Source organism: Triturus cristatus, chromosome 4_1 (genome assembly GCF_964204655.1).
Source record: "Triturus cristatus chromosome 4_1, aTriCri1.1, whole genome shotgun sequence".
NCBI classification, from domain to species: Eukaryota; Metazoa; Chordata; class Amphibia; order Caudata; family Salamandridae; genus Triturus; species Triturus cristatus.
Window position 1 is genome coordinate 1,176,645,422 of NC_140585.1, and position 16,924 is coordinate 1,176,662,345.

The 16,924-nt window shown below is 44.4% G+C and overlaps 1 protein-coding gene across 1 annotated transcript in view; it reads right to left on the minus strand.

Moving 5' to 3' along the window:
- LOC146856296 (resistin-like) overlaps positions 1-11,853 on the minus strand; it is a 31,861-nt gene extending 20,008 nt beyond the window's left edge. The window contains exon 1 of the mRNA XM_085654396.1: positions 11,642-11,853. The gene's annotated coding sequence lies outside the window, so the exon portion shown is untranslated. The remainder of the gene's footprint in view (positions 1-11,641) is intronic.
- Positions 11,854-16,924: the final 5,071 nt, after the last annotated feature.

Below are 16,924 nucleotides of genomic sequence, written 5' to 3' on the forward strand. Positions count from 1 at the left end.
CCAGGTAATCAAATTCCCTGACCATTTCTAATGCTTTCCTACCCATGTTTACAGTACCCTTCACCCATTTCTTTCTAGAATAGGTCACTGATTTTGTTTTAGAAACATTCATTTCAAGACCATATCTGAGACAAAACAAAATTATCCATAAGATTTTGGAGACCCACCCTAGTTTTAGCCAGTAAAAGTGTATCATCTGAAAAAAAAAGAGCCAGGACTTTTTGTATTGTGAGAGTAGGGGAATCGTCGGTGCACTTAGTCAGGTACATGACAGTTATCGATATAAAGGAGGAAAAAGTAGGAGCCAAAGCACAACCCTGTCGCACACACTTGTCAATGGGAATTGTCTGGGTTAACTCTCCTTTTGTGCCACATTGAACAATAGCAAAATTCTCCTCATGGTGGCACATCATGACATTTAACAAGTTACAGGGAACCCCCAACCAGGATAGGACTGCCCATAGATTCTTCCTAGGCACCCGGTCAAAGGTAGCAGGAACATCAATAAATGCTACAAAATGTTTTCATTCTCCAACACCTACAGGCTTCCACTTGACCAAAAGGAAGCGGAAGACCTGGTTAATCGAACTGGTCTTGGATCTAAATCCTGCCTGTAGTTTACACAGGATGTGGTTTTCATTGATCTAATCCAAAATCTCTCTAGGACTTGTCTGCAAAAAACGTTTTGGTGATTATCCAAAAGGCTAATTGAGCGATAATGTCATTATCTTGTGTATAGATGTGCTTTGATCGCATTTAAATATTTCTTTCCAACACAGAAATTGCAAAAAAAATGTGCTTCATTTCTTCTTTCGTAATTCTGATGTATTCTAAAAATATAATGCAGACAAACAATGGTCCAATAGGAAAATGCAACAAGTGGCATAGGAGAACTGAATATATCAAAAGATCTCCTAACTAAGGGTGGGCGTAGTTCGCGAAGTAGCACTTCGCGAAGCTACGCAAAGTGAAGTTCGCACTACGCGAGCTACGCGTAGCACTTCGCGAACTGCGAAGTAACATGTTCGCACTGTGCAAGATGTTGTTTTCAATGATTGCACAGTGCGGACAAGCAACCGGCACTGTGCAATCATTGAAAATGGCATCTTGCACAGTGCGAGCTGTAGTTTTCTGCTGCTCGAGTAGATTTTTCCTCGAGCTGCAGCTTTCTCAACGCGAACTGGTAGTTTCTCATCGCGAGCGGTCGCGAGCATACGCGACCCCTCGCAATGAGAAACCTGACCTTCTCGCGTTGTGAATCTCGCCGGGAGGTTTATTTTCCATGCTCGCGATCGCGAACAAGGAAAAAGTCTCGCCAGGATGTCATTTTGCTTGCTCGCGGTCGCCAACTTGACGTTGAGGACCGCGAGCAAGCAAAAAATGACCGCAGCACTACGCAACACTACGCTACGCGTGTTCGCACTGTGCTACGTGCAGTTCGCGTAGTGCGAAGTAGCGCGAACTTCGCAAACTACGCGAGCGTAGCGTAGTGCTTCGCCCAGGCCTACTCCTAACACAATATGGAAAAGGAGAACAATCTCATAGAGTCAATCCACAGTTACAAGGTTAGGGCAGTGGAAAAGATTACAAAAACAGAAGATTAAGACACTTACACATAATTGCATTTCAGAAAGTTTAGTTACATCACTTATAAATCAGTCTCAAACAACATTCTTATTTACACATTGTATCGAAAACTCTTAGCTGCACAAATGGATAAAGTGATAAAGATGAGTGATCAGAGAAGGTGCTCGTGTGGATAAGGAGTAGAAAAAGGAAAAGAAAAAAGGGGGAACCTTTAGACATTTCCACAAATCATATTATTGTACATGGAAGACTGTCCAGTATACAATTTCTATATAACATATATTGCATCTAGAAGTGGTACAGTTGTTACGTTACTATTGCCACTCTGCACAGATATCCAAATCATCCAGGATTAATGAAAGAGCATCAACATTTCGACCCGATACCTGGGGAGTGAAAGGGGCCACTGAATGCCTCAAACACGGGTCTTCATCAGGACTAGGAAGGTGAAAGAGCGACCTGGATGCCGAAGTCATCCAACTGAGAAAATAGACCTAAATAATTCCATGAAGCAGAAGGGCCCAAAGGCTCCACTCTGATGGGTGAACAATCTCCACTTTAATTTATGGTTGTTACAGTGACCATAATGGGGAGAACACATGCCTTCAAATTCAGCTTAGCCGCGTGGTCTAGGCTCGTTTCCACTCAACTGGCCATGGCAAGGAAAAAATCCACAATTGGAGTCTGGGGCACACAAAATTGAGTTAATCATACGGGCCCTGCAGCTGCTAGCTGCTACTAATGCATCCTCTCTAAAACAAAATCAGATTCAAACTAAGAGTTTTCGGTACAATATGCAAATAAGAATGTAGTTTGAGTCTGACCTATAAGTGATGTAACTAAACTTTCAGAAATGCAAATATGTGTATGTGTCTTAATCTTCTGTTTTTGAAATCTTGTCTGCTGCCCTAGCCTCGTAACTGTGGATTGAATCTAAGAGATTGTTCTTCTTTTCCATATAGTGGTAGGAGATCTTTTGACATATTCAGTACTCCTATGCCTCTTTGCCTCTTGTTGCTTTTTCCGATCTGACCATTGTTTGTCTGTATCATAAATTATGTAGGTCTTTCAAGTTAATTGTGGGTTACCCCATTGTTCTGTGTATTCTAAAAGATAAGCAGTTCACTTTTGTTGTGTGCTACAAAAAAATACATCTTACAGGCTGTACTTTCACAGAGGTACTCAGCAGGATAGATTGTCACATAAATCCACTCACTTTGAAGTCAGCAAGAGAAAAGTAAACACCAAGCTCCCTCGGAATACAGAACCTGACATTTGACTTCTGTCTTTGAATGCACAGCAAATGTGACAACATAAGAAAAAAATTTAAAGGCTGTTTACAGAAAATAAGTACGCGGAAGGATAGAGTATCAAGAAGTGCTCACGGGAAGGATAAACTCGAGCTCCACAGCCTAAAACAAACAAAGTCAGGAAATAGAAAGCAAGCAAATGTGAGTTACAAACCGCAAAGCCAATAGTAAGCAATGGGTGAAATGCATTCCCAGGGAAGCTTTCAGAATGCCCGCAAGAAGTCGTAAGCAAACCACACAGCTGTGCTGTCTGGTCAGCTTCAACCTAAAAACTCCTCAACTCTAACTAGTGTGAGGGTGTTTGTGAATGCTCCACACTTTCAGCCTTCGGAGCACTATAAAAGGCATAGGGAGGTCATGGCTGAGCTTTGAGGTATAAGGATCTAGGAATAGAGCCCCATCAAAAGTTGATTAGAGGTGGAATGGTTTAGTAGCCGAACGTATGTGCTGGTCATTGTGGGAAGTAGTGTTTGTCTTCTACTGGACGGAAATGGTGTAGTGCTGGAAGTCCAGCAGTGGAAGGACGGGTGCATGTTTAAGGCCCCTAGCACTGGGAAAACTGGGTACAAATTCAGGAGAACTAGTACTGAAAGAACATGGTGCAGATCTGGAGATCTAGTTCTGTAACAGGACAGGTGCAGGTTCTGGGCCTTCTAATGCTAGAACGGGATGGGACGTAGGCCTGTGAATCTTAGCACTATAATGGGAATGGGCATTGGAAGTGAAAGGAGTGCAGAACTGGAAAAGGGTGAGGTAGACATCTAGGGGCCTGCTACTGGAGTAGTGTGAGTAGAGACATAGGGGTGCTCTTTCTGAAATAGGAGAGGTGCAGAGTACCCTCACTACTGTAAGTGCAGCCAGTTCAGTGGGCTGTGATCTGTTGTGTCTTTACACTGCTTCAGTACTGGGTGAGAAGGAAGTGTTTGAGGTTAGGATAGAGTGATGGCAATGACTGGCAGTCTTAAGGATTTTTGGAACTCCGAGCAACATATTTTTTGGCCCTTGTCCAAAAAATAATTTAGGATTTATTACCCATGTTAGCGTATTTCAGGCCTCATGATACCAGGCCTTTTTATGTTCTATGTAAAAATTTCAGAAGTGGAGGCAAACAAAAAGTGGTGAACAGCTGTAGTTGCCCGCCTCCGCCAGCCAAACATTACAGAAAACAAGGTTGAGCAAGAGTTGATGAAGCCCTTTCTTTTGTGCTTGGATCTAGAAATGTATTGTCTTGCAACAGATATTTTATGGCCAATTCAATATATAATCTTCCTGTTTCTCCCATTGTAAAAACGACTTTGTGAGGGTGACTTAGTCGATGCTTAGCGGATAAGTGATAATATAACAATAAGACATGCACATTCAATACAATTGCCATTCACCTGTGCAATGGTAAAAATAAAAGTATTGCTCTGAGGATTTTCACCATTCAATTGCGTGAAATCCGATAATGTTCTCCTTAATTCTCCTTGTCTTCAGAAAGGTATAAATAGTGAGAGGTGAGGTGTAGATGGAAAAGAGGTGAAATAGACAAAAGTGAGGAGGAGAATGATAATGGAGGTTGATACAGAGATAGAGGGGTGACTAAGAGCAACAATGGTGAACTAGAGAGAGGGCGGGGTGAGGTGTAGGAAAGAAAGAAAAAGGTAGAGAGAATGGAGAGGTAGAGGGGCTCAGTTGACAAATAGAAGGAGGCACAGAGAATGAGAAAGAGAGAGGAGGTAATTATGATGGATAAAGAAAAAGGAAGCATTAGAGAAAGAGGTGCAAGAAAGGAGGAAGGTAGACAGCGAGGTGAGGAAATGGAACTGAGTTAGAGGAGATGGGGTAGGTGGAGAAGTAGGGAGGTGAGGCAGCCAATGAACGGTGAGGTAAATGGAGAAGGTTTTGAGAGAGAGACAGATGGGGTTAAGATCAACCTGTGATAAAATTGTCCAGTAACTGATCTCCATCATAGGAGCATCTAGGATCTACAACATTACTGATTATCCCAGTGTATGGTGCCATGAGAGGCAAACAAAGTTTTGATGGACGAGACCAGGCCCCAGAAGCACCCTGACATGCACATGATAGTTCTTGGAGAGTTGAATTTATGGTTTGGGTATAGTTCTGACACCCAGGGGGACAAACTCTGGCAAAGTGCTAAAAACCTATAATATAAACAGCTTGTAAACAGGTCAATTCATTGCTACGAATAAGTACTAGGTAATATCAGGCAAATTCCACACACAAAGGGGCTGATTAGGATGATGGGTGGACTTATGTCCGCCCGCCCCCCTATCGGGAATCAGAACCACCCGACAGGCTGTCAACGGTCCCGACATAGGCATTACAATGTGACTGCCACCACGGCTGTCGCAATGCCTACACTTTGTATTGCAGCGGGTGCTGCTGGCTGCAGCACACACCACAATGCAAAATAGGGACACTGCACAAATCCCTGCACTACGTGGCAGGCACCATGCGGTGCCTGACACATGGTGCAGGGACATGAGTGCCCACATCTCAGGGCCTAGGGAAAGGGGGGCCCGCTACGATCCCCCAAATTCCCTTTCCGCCAACCTTTTCATGGCGGGTTAACCGCCATGAAAGGGTGAGCGGAAAGGAACATTGTAATCCTTGCAGCAGTGCATGGCAAGCACCACCACCATGGTAGGGACTACAACCCCCTCCGCCGCACCGGTGGCCTCAACATACTGCCCGCCATCGTAATGTGACGGGCAGTGATACAGTCACCAATGGTGGTGAGACACCGCCATCGTAATCGGGCCTAAAGTTCGGACTGACGCAGATACCTGACTCTGGCCTGCCGAATTAAATTTTAAGGGTAAGAGTGGGATGTAAACCAATCCATTCATCCCGCTCTTGTTGGGGCAGGGTCCAGGATAACGGTTTTTGTCCCTGCCCCTTGAATGTAAAATTCTCTTTGTTGCATATACTTATTGACTGCTTTTTATCATTTTAAGCCACATTAAGTTTTTAAGACCCCTGTTTTTTAAATATAGAATTGTACAAAGGAGGAAGGCTGTAGAGTTGCTGTCAGAAATGTATTATTGACATGTGGCAGTGGGATTGGCACGATTTTTACGATCTGTCAAACAGAGTTTTAAAGATGGATTACAGTAGGAGGGGGGGATATGGTTTGGCCAGATGGGTTTTAAACTAATTTTACATTGTAACCGTTTTTATATGTTTTTAGAATGTTTTATGGACAATTGTCCAAATTAACTTGTATTCTAGCTACCCTAAAGGAGGGCTTCATTAATTCTCTGCCCTCCCTTTGGGCCCCTCTATCAGATAAAAAACAATCCCAAATATACCCTTTTTCCTTCTTGCTAATGCTGGTAGGACTCTCTAAAATGGAAGGGCAACCTAGCACAACTGAATTCTATTCCCATAGGCCCGAGAGAAGCAGTCGGAAAAGTTCTCTCTGTTTATACTAGCCTGCTCATTATACCAAATTGTGCACCATAGCAGCAGGGGATCTAGTCTGATCGAATCCTCAACATAGTCCATGGCCAATTCTTGGTGGGTAACAAAGTGTGAAGCTGTCAAGGGAATCCCCAGCATACACTGGCAAACTCTGTTTTCTTCCATTTTTATACAAACCACATCTCTGAAACCCCATACCCCTGCTCCATAAGATAAGATTGGGATACATTTCTTTTCATAGATCTCAATTATGGGGTGTATGGGCGTATTCCCTGTGGAGGAAGTAAGGGAGAAGATTGTACCAACTGCTTGTAAGAAACGATTTTTCTGTTGGTAACACATGGTGCCCAAGTACAAGAACTATCAAACGGTAAATCAAGATATGGGAACTGGCTCTCTTCAATAGTCATATGATTAATGCTCATGTAACTAGTTTATACATTTTTGTGACCACACACCACAATGAAGGTTTTTGACAATTGTTTTTGTAAGTCTAACGGTTTCATAAGAACCTGGGAGTGTGGCTCGACAATAAACTCTCACTCACTCAACACACAAACGCAATCGTCTCTTCTGCCCACTTCCTTATTAAGAAAGTGAGGAAGATTCTTCCCTATATTCCCGCAGATACCAGGAAAACCGTAGTTACATTCTTAATTCAATCTAAATTGGATTATTGTAAGGGACTATTGATAAACTTGCAGAAGCAGTGCCTGAAAAAGCTTCAGAGCGTACAGAATTCAGCTGCGAGGTTACTGTCTAATATCCCTAGGCATAAATCTGTTTCAAAAGAAATTCATAGTCTGCATTGGCTCCCGGTTGCACAATGGGTTAGAATCAAAGCGCTGTCCCTGGCTTACAAAGCACTAAACCATACAGGTCCTATCTTCCTGCAAAACCTCTTCGTCTGGCGTGAACCGACTAGACTTCTTCGCTCTTCAGGAGCCAAACTCCTGGAAGTGGCAAAAATTGGAACATTATGTTGGGGTGGCCACAGTTTTCACTTTAGCACCTCTAAACTTTGGAACTCTCTTCCGACTGAGCTCAGAAGCACAAGCTCTCTCGCCTCCTTCTGAAAAGGTCTGAAAACCTGGCTGTTCCAGAACTAGTTGCCAGAACAGATTCTCTTCCGTCCTCAGCGCCAAGACACCTCCGGGTATACGTGTGCCTTATAAATCACAGTAACATTAACATTAACATAACATAAATGAGACAAAGGTTACAGACAGTTGGCCGTTCTGGTGAGTAACATGCCATCATCTGCATACAGTAGAGATGGAATGAGTTTTTTATTTCCCGCTGAGACATCTGACTCAAGGTTCACAAGAGCAGATTCTAGTCTATTTATATACAGCAAGAACAAAATAGGTGCCAGCATACAACACTGACGAACCCCGTGCCTTACTGGGAAGAAAGCAGTGCATACCCCTCCCTCCCCATATCTCACAGAGGCAACTAAGTCAAGTTGTAGAGATCTCAGGAAGGCCACATAACCCCCTTCCAGACCCATGGCACCAATTTCGTTGCACTTACACAGTCAAAAGCACTGGATAGGTCCATAAATGCTAGAAGGAGAGAGCTACTTCAGGCAAATTTATAGTTACACACTAGAGGTGCAGATTTCAGCATTGTTCTATTGTTCCAAGCACTTTCCTAAACCCATATTGGACCTGGCACATTTTAAATTCTCTGTGGACCAGAGGAGCAATCTATCCGGAACAATTCTCCCAAAGATCTTGACCGTAGAATCGAGAAGAGACTTTTTTCCACGCAACTCATAATCCCAATTTAGTGGAAGTGTTCTATTTCCACCCTTATTGGGATTACAGCAAGACTCAGAATGAACCTTTAAACATCAAGCTGGTTGTAGTATGAGAGCACTGGCGACTGAGGAATATGGAAAGAGAGAGACAACATGGGGGATATTTGGATCTGAGAGGGTAGTCTAAAGGATGATAGATACAGAACTAATAACACAATCAGTGGCGGCTTGCTCTTAGGGGTGTTGGGTCTCACCCTATGTCTTTTCTGCCATTTTTTTTTAACAGGACCAATAGTGAATCATTGCTTATTATTGACTATTTGTATAATTAGACCATGCCAACCTTCGCTGGGAGTGAGGGTCAAGGTGCCATGGACAGTGAGTCTTGTCTGATTCTGATGGCCAGTGCAGGCACAGAGGGGTACATCACCAGCCAACAGACAGCTTTTCAATGCCAGAGGAAGTCCCCATTCTGACCTAACAGGACCGACAAGCTATGAGACACCCATTTGGGATGTGCTGCAGCATGTTCTGTACATAGAGCCATAGGCACTTTAGGCTTCAGCCATATAGTGCCTGGGGTTTCACTGCAATCAGTCTGTCACCTGACCCTCTCCCATCTCGTCACATGGTGGGGGAGTGAGAGTGAATGAGAGTGAGATATAATGAGTAAATCTGTGACTGGTCTAAGTCAACCAGAGTGAGTGAGAACAAGTGAGACTGAGTGAGAATGAGTAAGAGCGAGTGTGAGTGACAGTGAGTGGGTGAACATCAGTGTGAGGGATTGTGAGCTAGGGAGAATGAGTGTGTGTGAGTGAGTGTAAGTGAGCATGAGTGACTAGGATTAGGTATGTGCAAGTCAGTTGCGCTGCTGCTGGTCCTTGTGTCCTGGGTTTAGGTCTTGGCTTACAGAGGCAACTATGTCAAAATGCTGGTGCTGGCATATTGGAGGAACTGATTACCCTATAGGACATGAGTGGCAAAATCCTGGGATACTGGAGGTAAATCTTTGCATAAGGGTACCTAAAGCAAAATGTTGGCACTGGCACTTTAGTGGTAATTCTTGGTTTAAGGGGCACCCGTGGCAAAATAGTGGTACTGGCACACAAGGATTGTCTTGGTGTATGAGATACCTAATGCTTAAACATGTTGGTGAGGGGTAGCAGTGCTGAACGAATGAAAGACTCTGTGACATGATCAAAGCAGAAAGGGTGATAATAAAATGATACATCTGAAGAGCTAATGGTGAGAGTCAGACTAGGAAAGATGGGCTTGAGAAATGTGGAAGAGAAAATGACCAGTAACAGGTTCCATTGGTGTACTGCAAATGAAAGGCACTACTTTTTATACACTGCCATCTTTGATATGATCATAGCCCTATGACTGTGCCCTGTCACCAAGAATTTCCCCTTTTGGAGTTCCTATAGCGCCATTTTGTAGACCTGGTAACCCCAAATATGCTCTGCTGTTTCCCTGACTGCAGACAATGTTGATCTCTTTGAAGCTATCTCTATCACTGAAAACCCTGCTGATGGCTTTGGCAGTATGTTGCAAGGGTGAGGGGCTTGAAAACTACGGGTGTTTGAATATGGGGGACCCCCTCGTAGTACCTTGCAGGGGGCCCCCAGAGGTTTTGTTATGCCACTGAAGAAAGAGATAGTTTGGATATTCTTGACAGTGTTGGTTTGTGCTACCTGTACTGTGTTGTGTTTAAATGCATACCTCTCAGCGGTTTCTAGCAGTTTCACAGATGAGGCTGTGACTTTTAGCGGGAAACACGTTTTTAATCTTTAATCCGTGTATTTGATTTTCACTGTGTAAACACTGATTTAAGAGTATGGTATATTTTAGCACGTAGTTTTAGCCTAATCATGGGCTCTGTCATGTTGTGCCTTTCCCTTAGCAGTGAAACCGACCTCAGGTCAGGATTCAGGGGGGACTGAGCAGCATAGCACAAAATGATGGGGCGCCTCCCTGTAGAATGGGATGAGGGGCCCTGAGTCTCCCATAACTCACAGGTATACATTGGCCTTGGGCTGCCTGGGAGCCCCCTGAAGGGTTGAGGGTCATTGAAGGGTTGGGGCTCCCCTGCACCACAGGGGCTTCAAGGGCCTGCCCTACACTCCTGGTGGGAGAGCTCAAACAGACTTGAACAAAGAGTAGGTGGCAGGTGAGGAGCTTGAATCCCGTCCAGGCCTCAGAAAATTCTGCAAATTAAGAGCCAGCTGTACAACTTGCAGGTTTTAGATTTCCTAATAGCGAATTTCAGCGATTCACTATTAGGAAATCGAAAACTGCGATGTACTACAGTGTGTTTATCACAGTTTGCAATACCCAAATGGGTCACAAGGGACCTGCATTGGGAATGGCCTGCACTCACAGGGATGCTGGCCTTCTTGGGTTAGCAGATCGCGATGTCTGTGATTGCTTTTTAAATAAAGCATCATTTTATTTTTAAAAGCAGCCAGTTTTCATTAAAGGGAAATGGGATGTGTTTAAAAACGAAAAATGAAAAGTATTGTTTTCATTTTTTTAGAGTAGGAAGTCCTTGGGACCACTGCCTGCTCTTAAAAATGTTGGCGCCCACATTCCCAAAGGGTAAGGGGTCACTTGGGGGCCCCTTCCCGTTTGTGAATGGGTTACCACCTTTTTCAGGGAGTCGGTAAAATATGAATGTTTTTGTGAGCGCATTCCACTTTGCATACTGTTCATACATTCACCTGTGACTCGCTATTAGGAACGGATGCCCTTGAAATGCCCCTTTCTAATACGACTTTCAAACCCTATTTTGCAAGTCGGTAATAGGCTACTGACTCGCAAAATAGTACATGACAAAAGGCTTTTTAGTGGTCCCAAACGGCCCGCTCTGTTTGCTACTGCTAAAACCTTTTGTACAACAGGCCTTAAGTAGGGAAGTGGAAGTATCTGTTAGACGTAGCCTGTAGCCTGCTAACATGTACCAGTAAAGTGGGTGAAGAAGCGAGTCTGGAGGGTGTAAGAACCCCTGGTGAGATGAGAGGTATATACATGTAACTATGATGATGGAGAAGGTGACTGCAGGATGGTACCATGAGACACAGAGGTAAGAAAGGTAGGCACGGAGGGGTACATACTGGACGAAAGAGACCCCAGGAGCTACACAGAGTAGAAGAGCATTGTTGAACAGGTACAGAGGGATACAGAGAGGAGGAGGGAGTGAGAAGGAAAGGTACAGAGAGGACGAAAGGGAACGGAATATGGGCACCAAGGGCCCTAGAGGGATATAAGGGTATTGTGTGATGGGTATAAAGGGGAACAGAGAGGAAGATGAATAATGCAGGGTATGTATTGAGAAATGCAGATAGGAAGAAGGGGAATGAATGATGGATAGCAAGGGGATTACTGGACATGTACTGAGGGTTAAAGAGGAAGAAGGGGATTACAGTATGAGGAATGAGGGATACTGAAGGATGAAGTAAATGAAGGGTTTCCATTTTCTACTCATCTGTAAAAGGCTCACAGAGGCTGCCTGCGAGCTCTTTTCGTGTGATCCAATTGCAAAGCAGCAGCTTACCTTGTGTTGGGGAGAGGCGCTTACAGTCCGAGTTCCCTCTACTCTTCACACTGCTCAGCGTCCTTCTTAAATAGTTCTCTGGGGTGGTTTAAATTGCCATCACCATATTGTAAACACACTGGCGATCCTTTGAAGCAACGCACACTATTTCAAATATGGCCAAAGATAACAGGAGGTGCTGTATTCTTGACTGAATGTTTTATTCTGTACCCTTTATGGTTCAGTGGAACCGAAATAAAGGAAAATGATGGATGGGAGGTGCTCACTTCCCCCTTTTCTTATTTGACAAGGGTGAGCTATGCCAGCATACAATACCCCCTCTAAATGAGTTGATCCAGCTATGAGGGAGTTGTCAGGTTTGTAGGGAGGCAGACAACAGCTGGCTGGCGATCTGGACTTCTGGAAAAAGGAGTGCACCCAATCATTGCAGAGCTCGTGCGGTGCAAGCATCCCTGCTGGTGAGTGTTTGCATAACTTCATCATCATAAAAACTTTATTTGGCAGCAAAGCCATAAACGTTTAGTTTACAATACAATAGAACATAGTCAAATTTGCATGATCAAAATGTTCTAACCACCTATATAGACCAATAAAATGAAGGTTCGATCAGTTGTAAAATATTTTTTTCAAGAATGCAAGAAGATCCTAAAGAATACAGAACATTTTTATTTTTAAATTAATGACCTGTGCTTTCTGCAATCGTGGTTAGTTTCACATGGTTTTTTTTCGACAGTTTCGACTATTTTGACCAATTTGATCAGATGCATTGTCTGGACAAACAGTAGGCATAATCCCAAGAGATGTGGGAATAAAAAATTAATTAACTATATGTCTCCTGCATAAAATATAAAAGGCAAAGTGCAATCGGTATCGTAAGCACAAAGTGCCAAAGTACAAATAACTCTAAATGATAATATCATTCTGATTTGTGCCAACCAAACGGAAGTGCTAAGGATCACATTTGCAATCATAAAAGGTAGAACAATTAAAACATTTTTTTTTAAAACATAGGTAAAGCATTTTTACAATCGAAGCACCCAATTTACATCTCATGGAATCAAAACATATAATCAGCTGTACCCCACCAGTGTGCTTCAAAGAGACTATTGCCAGTCGTTTTCAACTGCTGTCCCTTCAGTATTTGATTATGATTTTGAATGGGATCAGGAGGAATCCCATAAGCCGATAAGCTGTCAAGTCTCACTAAACCTAATGTGTAGGAAGGTGGAATCTGACTACATGGTTGCCCCCACTTTTTTTCTGGTGTTTTGATGGTTTTTGACTAGTCTGGCTGGGATTCTACTATCCAGGACCCCAGCCTATCTGCTTACTCCCTTAAATGACATGGAGTGCATATTAGATGAACTAGTGATTGGATACTGTGGTACCTTATGAGCCCCTAGTATATGGTACCTTAGGTACCAAGGCCATAGGTACTTCACAGGCCTACCAGGGGTTGAAGCATGTATTATGCCACCCCTGGGAAGCAGACTAAATCTGACACCACAGGCCTGCTACTGCAGCCTGGGTGAGGTAGTGTTAGCACTCCTCACTGAGATATAGGTACCCTATATCTCACCTTACACACACATATAAACCTATCAGTCACCCCTAAGGAAGGCCCTATCAATCCTGAGGGCAGGGTGCTTGGTTTCCATGTGAGGGGGTGCCTCTGCCTGAGCAGGGCCCCTCTGCAGCTGGCAGAGTCTATTCTCTGTGGCTGTTTGTGGATGCGGTTAAACCATATACTCTTAAGTGCATTATAACCTCGCGGTAAATGCTAACTCTGGGATGGCTGCATCAAAACATGTCGTGTTTGGTGTCAAACGCTTTGGAATCATACCCCCACACCAGTAAGTGGTGTGGGAGTATGATCCCACCCTTCTAGAGGGATAGACATGTACCTACTGTGGAAACACGGTAGAATCCTGAAAGAGCCCTGGCATCACAAAATGGATGCCACCAGCACAGACACTGGGCTGCCCTCCTGCTGCTGACCGAAACTCACAGTGGAGGAGGCCCAACAATAGGCATCCTGTCACAGGGGAGGTGTCACAGGGGAGGTGTCACCACCTTCCAGACAGGATTTAGTGTATTGGGGCTGGGTGGGTGCACTCCTAGAGTGCTTTGAAGTCCTGCACTGGGGGAGCAGTAGGCTCCTCTGTGCATATGCCAGCTCAAACCGGTTCAGGGGCTACCTGCCCCTGCTCTGGTGTGAAACTTGACAAAGTGAAATGGGTGTAGCCACCCAGTCCCCTGACCCTCCCATAGGAGGGGTCATAGAGCTAGTCCCTCCCTTCCTTGTAGTATAAGTTAGGGAACCCTTGCAATTGCAAACTAGATATCCCTGGACGACGCTCTGAAGAAGAATCCTGGCCCTTCGACGTTCCACTACCTTTGGAAGACTGAAGAATCTCCCTTGGAGTCAATGAGTGACTCCCCTGCTTGGCAGGCACCAAAACTTTGCATCAACAGTCGCAAACTTTCCCGCTCCTGCCGGACTCTGAAGTACCTGCAGCCCCAGAAGTAGATTTCCTGACTTCTCCAAGACCATCGTGAGTCCCCAGTGAAGCTGAGGCAAGTGGATCCCACGAGTGATGAGGAACAGCAATACCCGGGTACCGTGCACTATTCTCAAGTGAAACCCCTTCACGACATTCTACGAACTTGTGCATTAGACCACGTGTGGTCCAAGCCTCCAGCAGGATTTTCCCTGAAAATCAGAGGCCTACCTCGTCCCAAGTGACCGTGGGTTCCTGTGAAGTGAATCCTCCTGAGGCATCTTTGCGATCCCTTGCTGGCTGGCTTGTTGGTCCCCTGAAGACTTTTCTACCAAACCAAAGGTCTCCCCTGATTGCTCCAGGCCTGCCCTGACATACCCTCACTGGGTGAGTCCCTCAGATCTTGCTGGTCTGCACCGCTGACTTTCTTCACTTTCCACAAGACTTGCTGTTGCCAAGGCTTGTTGGCTGCAATCTGGTTGCCGACACCTCAGTAAGCTGCAGACTTTGTGGGACACACCAAATCCAGCTCCTGGTTGTCGTCAATGCCTCCTGAACATCGTGGCTGAAGAGTCAAGACACCCGTGATCACCTGAAATCATCCGACGACTGTGGGCATCCATCTTCCTGGGCCCGGGTCACTGGCATGTGACTTTGAACACTGTCTCCTCTGCTTTCAGGTCTTCTTTCTTCTGAATCCATCCTTGGATTCCACCGGACACTTCTTCTGTCTTCACAAGCAGCAAGTCTTCTTTGGCTCCCATTGAAAACGACGCCGAGACCCGACACCAAAAGACACCTATGCACCCGGCTTCCCTGGGTGAGGTAACTCGTGCACTCCGATGCTCCTGTGTGTGTTGGCTCTAGAACTACTTACCCTGTAAGTAACTTGTTTGTAGACTTTCCCGAAGTATCCTAAAACTTTAAAATTCCAACCGCGACTTGCTCCATTGAAGTCTATTGGGATCCGCGGCTGTGTTCTCACACTGCATGCGTCTCCCGTGGGTCCTTTACTTACCTGCCTTGGGTGGATTAATGAGGCCCCAGCGCTTCTGAAGGCTCTAGACCTTCTCCCTTCTCAAGTCAATATTCTTATACCTCTTTTTTAGTATATGGTCTGGTATGCCCCTAGGGCCCCAGCCATATAAGTGCTTAATTTGTTGTGAAACACTGATTTGTGCATATGTTCCTGACTTCTAATCTCATAAAGAGATTAGTAGAGTGTGTCTAGAAATAAATACATATATATTTGATATATATACCTGTGTGGTGTCTTTTCATTTGGTAATTCAAGAGATTATAAGGTGAAACAAGCTGCTTTACATTCCTCAGAGACTTAGCCTGAAGGCTGCTCTGCACACCTACCACTAGGATAGCTTTCTTTAAAAGGTTGTCTTAAACCTATCTACCATAAGAGTTGAATTGTACTGGTGCAAGGTGGCCACTTTAACTAGTGACCAGCATATACCAGGCCAACTTCTCACACAATGGTGCACAAAAAAAACTCTCTTCGGTCTGCTATGTAAACAATAGTTGCCAAGAAGTTTAATCAAGTTTGATATGACATAGCTTTTTGCCTTGTGATCCACGTTCTTCTTAGAAATTTGGCAATGGAGCGAGCATAGATGGTGTAGGGTCTGATCTTAATATTCTTAAGGTCATTGCATAGTTTCTTGTGCAATCTGGAAGTAAACTGGTTTGATCCGTGTAAGTCTCTGACATGCATATGCTGCACAAGCAAATGATACATGAACTACAGTTTCATTATGAGCATTACAAACTGGACATGGCAGGGATGATGTGGATTAAGTTGCCAATTGGTCGTAAACACCTAAATTGTAAGTATCGTTTTTTATCTTTTGGATGTGTAATCAAGTCCAGATAGTATTTAAGGATACTAATAGACTTCAATTCAGCAAATTCATATGACAAAGTGCCCTTATTGGCGTCATAGGAGTCATTCTGTGCTACCCATGCCAAATAAAGTTCTTTAATTCTCTCTTTGGGAGGGAGGAGCTTGGTCATAGTGATACCTCAAAGCTTATGCAAACCCAGAGAGCTCAAGAGTTTCTTGATATTATTGAGCCAATCTATTCTGTGAAACCTGTCCTGTCTGACTACATCTTGCAGGGCTTCTGTAGAAAAGATGCCAATTCAAGCTGAAGAACTATGCCTACAAAGCACTGCACAACCAAGGATCAGCGTACATCAACCACCGCCTGAACTTCCACCATCTTACCAGACAAATACGCTCTGCCTTCCTCTCACTCGCCCACACCTGAAGAAACAGTGAAGGACGCTCCTTCTCTCTCACAGCAAAAACCTGGATTGACCTCTCTCTGCAGCTGCCGGCAGCACCCTCTCTACTGGAATTTCAGAGAGCACTTAAGACCTGGCTGTTCAATTCAGTTACCTGCACCATCATGACCCTCAAGAACCTGGATACCCTCTTGGGTGATTGGCTGCAATGTATAAATCCATTGATTGATTGATTCTACATAAGCAACTAGTTCTGCAGTGGCTTCTAGCCCCCTCCAAAATAAGACATGTCTGATTCTTGCTTTATCTAGAAACAGTTTCCTCCCAATGCTAAGGTTTAGTGGGTATGTTGGTATACTGGAGGAGAGAGACACTACGTTTCTTAAAAACTTATTTTCAGATCTGGTCAAGTCTGCTACGATTTGGAAGCCCCAGAGTTATGCACAATAAAGGGCAGTAGCCAGAGAGCTGTAGGGCTGGAGTGACTGGCTTACTATACAATGCGTGTTCTTTCAGCATGGTG